At 34.4% G+C, this 5714-nt stretch overlaps 1 protein-coding gene across 2 annotated transcripts in view; it reads left to right on the top strand.

Annotated features, from left to right (window-relative positions):
- The first annotated feature begins 2439 nt into the window (after positions 1 to 2439).
- LOC106875464 (protein FAM227B) overlaps positions 2440 to 5714 on the top strand; it is a 152669-nt gene continuing 149394 nt past the window's right edge. For both annotated transcript variants that reach the window (XM_014923616.2, XM_014923615.2), the window contains exon 1: positions 2440 to 2655. The gene's annotated coding sequence lies outside the window, so the exon portion shown is untranslated. The remainder of the gene's footprint in view (positions 2656 to 5714) is intronic.

The raw sequence follows: 5714 nt of genomic DNA, 5'->3' as shown, positions 1-5714 counted from the left end.
GGGGGGGGGGGATGGTGTTATATAGAACATGCAAAGAAAAGATGAAAGAAATCAAAGAAATATAAGGAGACAACAAAAATAATAAAGGAAATATGTAAAGGTACAATAAAAGATAATACAAAAGAAATAACAAGAAATACTAAGAATGAAATAACACTCTGAAATATACATACATTCTAATGCACATAGGCAGACTAGCATACAGCAAATGATTACTGCATTGCGCAGAAATCAGTGTATGGAATTCTTGGCACCCAATGGTACAAACTCGATCAGAAACCAAAGATAATTAGCCTACCCCAAAAAACTCTTTCAGTACAAGAAATTAATATTCTTTCAAAAGCCAAAAATATATTCCAACACCATAATACTCTAACTCCAATGAAATAAAGGATAATATTTTACAGTTCTTTAGAGAATTGCATCTGAGAAGGTCATTGCTAGGATTTATCCACAGCGATTTCAAAAAGGTATGTAAAAGATAATTTATTTTAATAGCATACTTTTCTGCCTAGAAAATGTTTTTTCCTATACACATGGACTCACTTAAAGTATGGTAGGGGGTATTAAAAATTTACATTACAAATTTTTTTGTTGTTGCTTAAATGAAGAGAAAAATATTATTTGATACATGTCAGAGAGAAAAAGAAATGACAAAGTTACCAGGTGTTCCTGGAATGTGCTAACAATAATGGCTAAATTACCCTTAACCCATACACCCCTTTACATCTGAAAATATTTTCAGTTTATTTTTGGTAAATTTTTGAGGGAACAACTTAGTCACACTTTTCTACAATGGTAAATGGATCTTTTTTGTTTGGTTCACTTTTCAATTCTTTTAATTTTACTCCAATTGATATCAGCTTTGATATATTGATGTAGTTTTGTAAGCTAATTATAGAAATGAAATTCATTTTTGCCATAAATTTATAAATAAAAAGTTAATAACTTTCAAAGTTTGCAAATTTTAGGTAATTTTCACCAATCAAACCTAGAAATATATTGGTGCCTGTTTCCATAGTAATAAGCAAAGGTATCATCTATAGTGTATTGTTTTCTTTTTTAAGAAATGGATATTTTCAGTTGCTGTCTTGTCATTACCTCATTTACATAACTATGTGTTTTCTTGGACCTTTTCAACCTAAATAGAAGTATAACCATAGCTAACTCACATTTAACCTTCCGAATATGATGGAGAAATAGAAAACTGAAGAGAACAGTGAACCACAGCATTGAGTTTATTAACTCAAAAGATGATACCTACCTTCAATAAGTAGAAAGCACATAGGCCTCTGTAAAATGAGGGAATATAAACAAGCTGTGGAACCCACAGTTCTATGGTTGACTAGTATCTGCGAGTTTATGAAGTGCAGATGATACGAAAATTGTAATCTGTTTGGTAAACTCCTTGAGTTTATCACAAACTTTCGTTTTTGAATATTCGCTACAAGAAATGTATTAGAATTTTTTCGGTGGCGGTGGGGAGGATCATGTCGAAATCACGTGATCTGGTGGTCCGAGTGGCGAAAGTAGCTGACGATAGTTATGATGTGCTTTTATGCACCGAAAAGCTATGAGAGTTTTGTCTCTTGGTAAATATTGCAGTATGTGTATTCTAACGCAACATCCACTTTTAAGTGGTGAATATTCTACCAATACTGCCTCCTGTCGCTCTGTTTATTTTTTAAACATTGAATATCCTCAAAATCATATTTTTTTTAGAAAATTGGGAGGAACTGAAATTTTGATTTTTTTTTATGTTAGCAATATCGTATTGCCCGTTGTTAAAAACAAAGGAATAAAAAAAAATTGGATGTATGTGTGTGTGGAGGAATTATTGGTGAGTTGATGGATGACTTCGTCTGCCAAGGCTTTTATAAGATTGTAGTGGCGCGTGTGGCCGCCATCTTGGGAAGTGCCATTGCGCATGTGCAAGGGATTTGCCGTCAGCGGAAGTACCCGAGCACGCATGCACAATGCAACAGGTGGAGAAAAAGCAATAGCGTTCGATCTCTTTTCTCTCTAGCAGCTGTGGCGACAACACGTATCTCTTTTCCCTCAAGCAGCTGTCGTGACAAGATGTTCTTTCAGGCTCTCCCACAACTCGACCACGAAGCTTCCTTTGGTATTCTAGCGGCATGCCCATACACCCAGGAACGAAACAGCTATACACCAACCTAGAATAAACTATGTTCTGTTGTTACCGTTATCCCTCGTGTTGTTGTATTTCTGGATTTTAATGATTAATATAAGAACTGGGGAGAGACGGCCGAGCCGTCATATCTCATCCAATTCTTATAAAATAAAATTCAAAGTATACATTTACAGATACGATGTAGGGCAGAAAAGTGAACGGAACCAGAAACATGACTCGAACCATGTATATATTCTATCGTATACTGGGCAACCAAATGATACCTTGGCGTCTCAGAATGATTTAGCTCAGCTGAAGGCATTAACTAAGATGACAACTGCAGCCAGCCATTCTTAATGTCTACACTGCGTTCTTAGCAACTTTTGTCAACAAATGTTTACACGAACACAAAAGCAACAAATAAACAGAAGGAAAAATAATATCCTGAGATGAAAGAAATTTAAAGAAATAATCAAATTGCAAGAGTTAAAAATCAGAAGTTCTAAAGTATTATTAAAACAGTAAGATTATTTTCTATTTCTTTACACACTGACATGTAAAAAAGAAAACAAAAGAACTTCTACATCATAGTGAAGCAGTATACTTAGTGTGTTTGTCATTTATTGTCCACAACCCATCTTCAATTTTTAGATCCACACCTCTTTCACTATGGCTAGTTTCAAACCTATTTTAAGAAATAAGTTCAACTAAAGTTGTAACTGAGAAAGTATAATACTCATATATTTCATAGTCTTCGAAGACAGACAACTAAAGGGTATTTTTTATGAAATTTTTCGTATACCAGCAAGTGTGCACCCCACCTGCTTATTTTGTTCCTTCATAACATTCAGAAAAAAATGATTATTCTGTACCAGTTTACAACTGGACGAAGTCAGGAAAATTTCTTTAGAAAATTGTAAGTCTATCAAGCACTAATTCTCAATTTTTCTTCTTACAACTCAGTGAATTTACTCATTCAAATTTTGGTAGAATTTTTCTGCTTAGAACTGTGAGATTTATAATTTCCTCACCATTCTTACATATTTTATGCGATGGACGGCTTTCGGAACATACTTACAGAAGTGTTTCCCCACTTCATAACTTTCACAAAAATGGATATATTCTAATGAAATTTTCTACAACATATTTCATACGCTGTAGAATCCAATTATATCGGAATTTGTTGTGGAAAAATGTTTCCGAAGAAGAGAAATTTCGGAAAATCCACACGAGCCTGCTTTGTTTCTTCATAACTTTCAATAAAATTGGTATTTTTAAAAAATGAAAACTTCTACAAATAACTTTCAGGGCAATCAATCCGTTTGAGTCTCAGACATTCCATTCGCGACTTGCCATCCATTCATTAGTTTCAGTGAAAAGTTTTATTTATTTACTTTTGACGTGTCGAAGAGGAAGCTGATGGGTGTCCGTGTGTGTGTGCGCGAGCGTGTTGTTTGATGTATTTGTATTCACTGACGCATCGATTTTACATATACAAAAGAAGCAGGTAAGAACCCTAGCCGCATACACATACATCCGTAACTCGCACATAAAATGCGACAGTTTTTGTTATCGTGCGTGTGTGTGTGGGCAGCGTAAATGAACATGTTACACATTAATTTACTGTGTTAAATTTATATTTCTTGATGTATATAAAATTATACATAAATTACACAGAACTTGTGATCCGTCTACCTCTTCCACTTGGGCACGTGTATTTACAGTTGACAACACGTGCTTTCAAATTCTGTTTTAAAACAGTAAGATTATTGGCGATCTGTTGCTACACAGTTCTGCCAGAATTCTATCAGATTGGGCAGTAGATGTTGATGCACCATTTTGCATTATAGATAAAAAATCTTTCGCGGATAGTAACGAAAATAATGGCATTTCTGAGACTCGAAATATGTAAGATTACGATTATATCGGAATTTAATCTGGGATAAATAAAAACCAAAGAAAAAAAATGGTGTGCACGCATGCATGCATACATACTGATTCACATCACAATTTTCAGAATTTCAAGTTTCATTTTTTTTGTTCCCCACCCCTGAAATTCTCAAATTTCGACTTTCTCTTCTATTTGTTAATCAATGTTTTAAAATGCGGACAGTCAGGATCGGCCTTTTGTTTCTGTTTTTAATTTCCAATAATTTTTGAAGTCCAAATAGAAAAATTTAAAGAAATTCGTGCATGCACACAGTCTAATATCGATTTTGATCAAAGCACACCATGTAAACGGTCATAACTTGTTTTTCGGATATCTTTTGTAAATGTTTTTGGATTTTGTGTTCTACAAACTGTATCTTGTACAATTTTGCAAGAAAGAAATTTTTGCAATTTAAATTTTTAACACCATTCCCCACAAACCTTCCAAATTTGAACTTCTTTCAATGCGAATCTGCTGTTTGTTTCTTTTTCATTTCAAAATAAAAATTGAAAAAGTTGAGCTTTAATTTCACATATGAACACATTTTTATTTGATACACTCCCAGTGAGTCCATTCATGTGTTAGGTAAAAAGATATTTACTAACTGAGAAGTATGCTGTTAAAACAGATTATCTTTTACATACCCTTAAAGAAAAAATCACTGGATAAATACCAGCAAAGTGTTGTTTAAAATGTCTTGTAATTAGTCCTAAAATACATTTAAATCATAACTTGATTGTAAGATAAAGCAATATGTCTGTACTAAAATTTTTTTGACATATTCTCAATAGACAATCAAATGAATAGTATTGGCAGGAAAATTCGAAGAAAGATATTGTTAAGAAAAGATTGATTCTGACAGGAATGTTTAAATGAACGACTCCTATCGAGAATATCACAATTGAATTGGGATTTCTGAAAGTTGCAAGCAACACGTTTTAATATTATTTTATAATTTATCTTCAAAATGTCTTCTCCAAGAATTGATTTTTTTCTATTGTTTGAAAGAAAACAAATTAATAGCAGAAAAAAAATGTTTGCTGTTATCAGATAGCAATACAGCCGTTTAAACATGCAATGTACGGAGTTTGGCATTGTTGTAACTGTTAAAAGCTGTATCAACCAGAAATACCTTTATAGAAAAACATCAGTTGATAGTATTTACATTTTTCCATATTACATTCTTGTTTTTGTGAAATGCCACTGACCAGTATTAGTAAGGACAGTCATTCAGTGATATGAATACTGATGAGGGAGATATATGCAGAAGTTAATCCGCGATTAAAAAAATAATTAGGTGGCCCTATTGACATATTGTGAAGTTGGTAGTGTGGTATGACGTCAGTGTCTGGGGAGGCTGACCGGAAGGGCGAGTCGACCGGAAGGGGAAAAAGGGCAGAGAGAGCCTCGATTGGCATTCGTGCATTTTTCGAACGGGGCTGCGGGCAGGACAAGACGTGTTAAGCGACGGTCTAGGTTTGGGAAGGTTTGGGAGAAGCAGCTGCTATTCCTGGTGTACTTTGGGTCTGGGCAAGCTTCGAGGATCGGATACCGCAAGACGGACTCGCAGTCGAGGAAAGGAAAACCGAGGTAAGGCGATTACATCTACTCGTACGCACACACCACAAGCTATTTCGGCACCACGTGCAG

The sequence above is a fragment of the Octopus bimaculoides genome, chromosome 3 (genome assembly GCF_001194135.2).
Source record: "Octopus bimaculoides isolate UCB-OBI-ISO-001 chromosome 3, ASM119413v2, whole genome shotgun sequence".
In the NCBI taxonomy this organism is placed as follows: Eukaryota; Metazoa; Mollusca; class Cephalopoda; order Octopoda; family Octopodidae; genus Octopus; species Octopus bimaculoides.
This window is presented reverse-complemented; position numbering and strand designations above follow the sequence as displayed.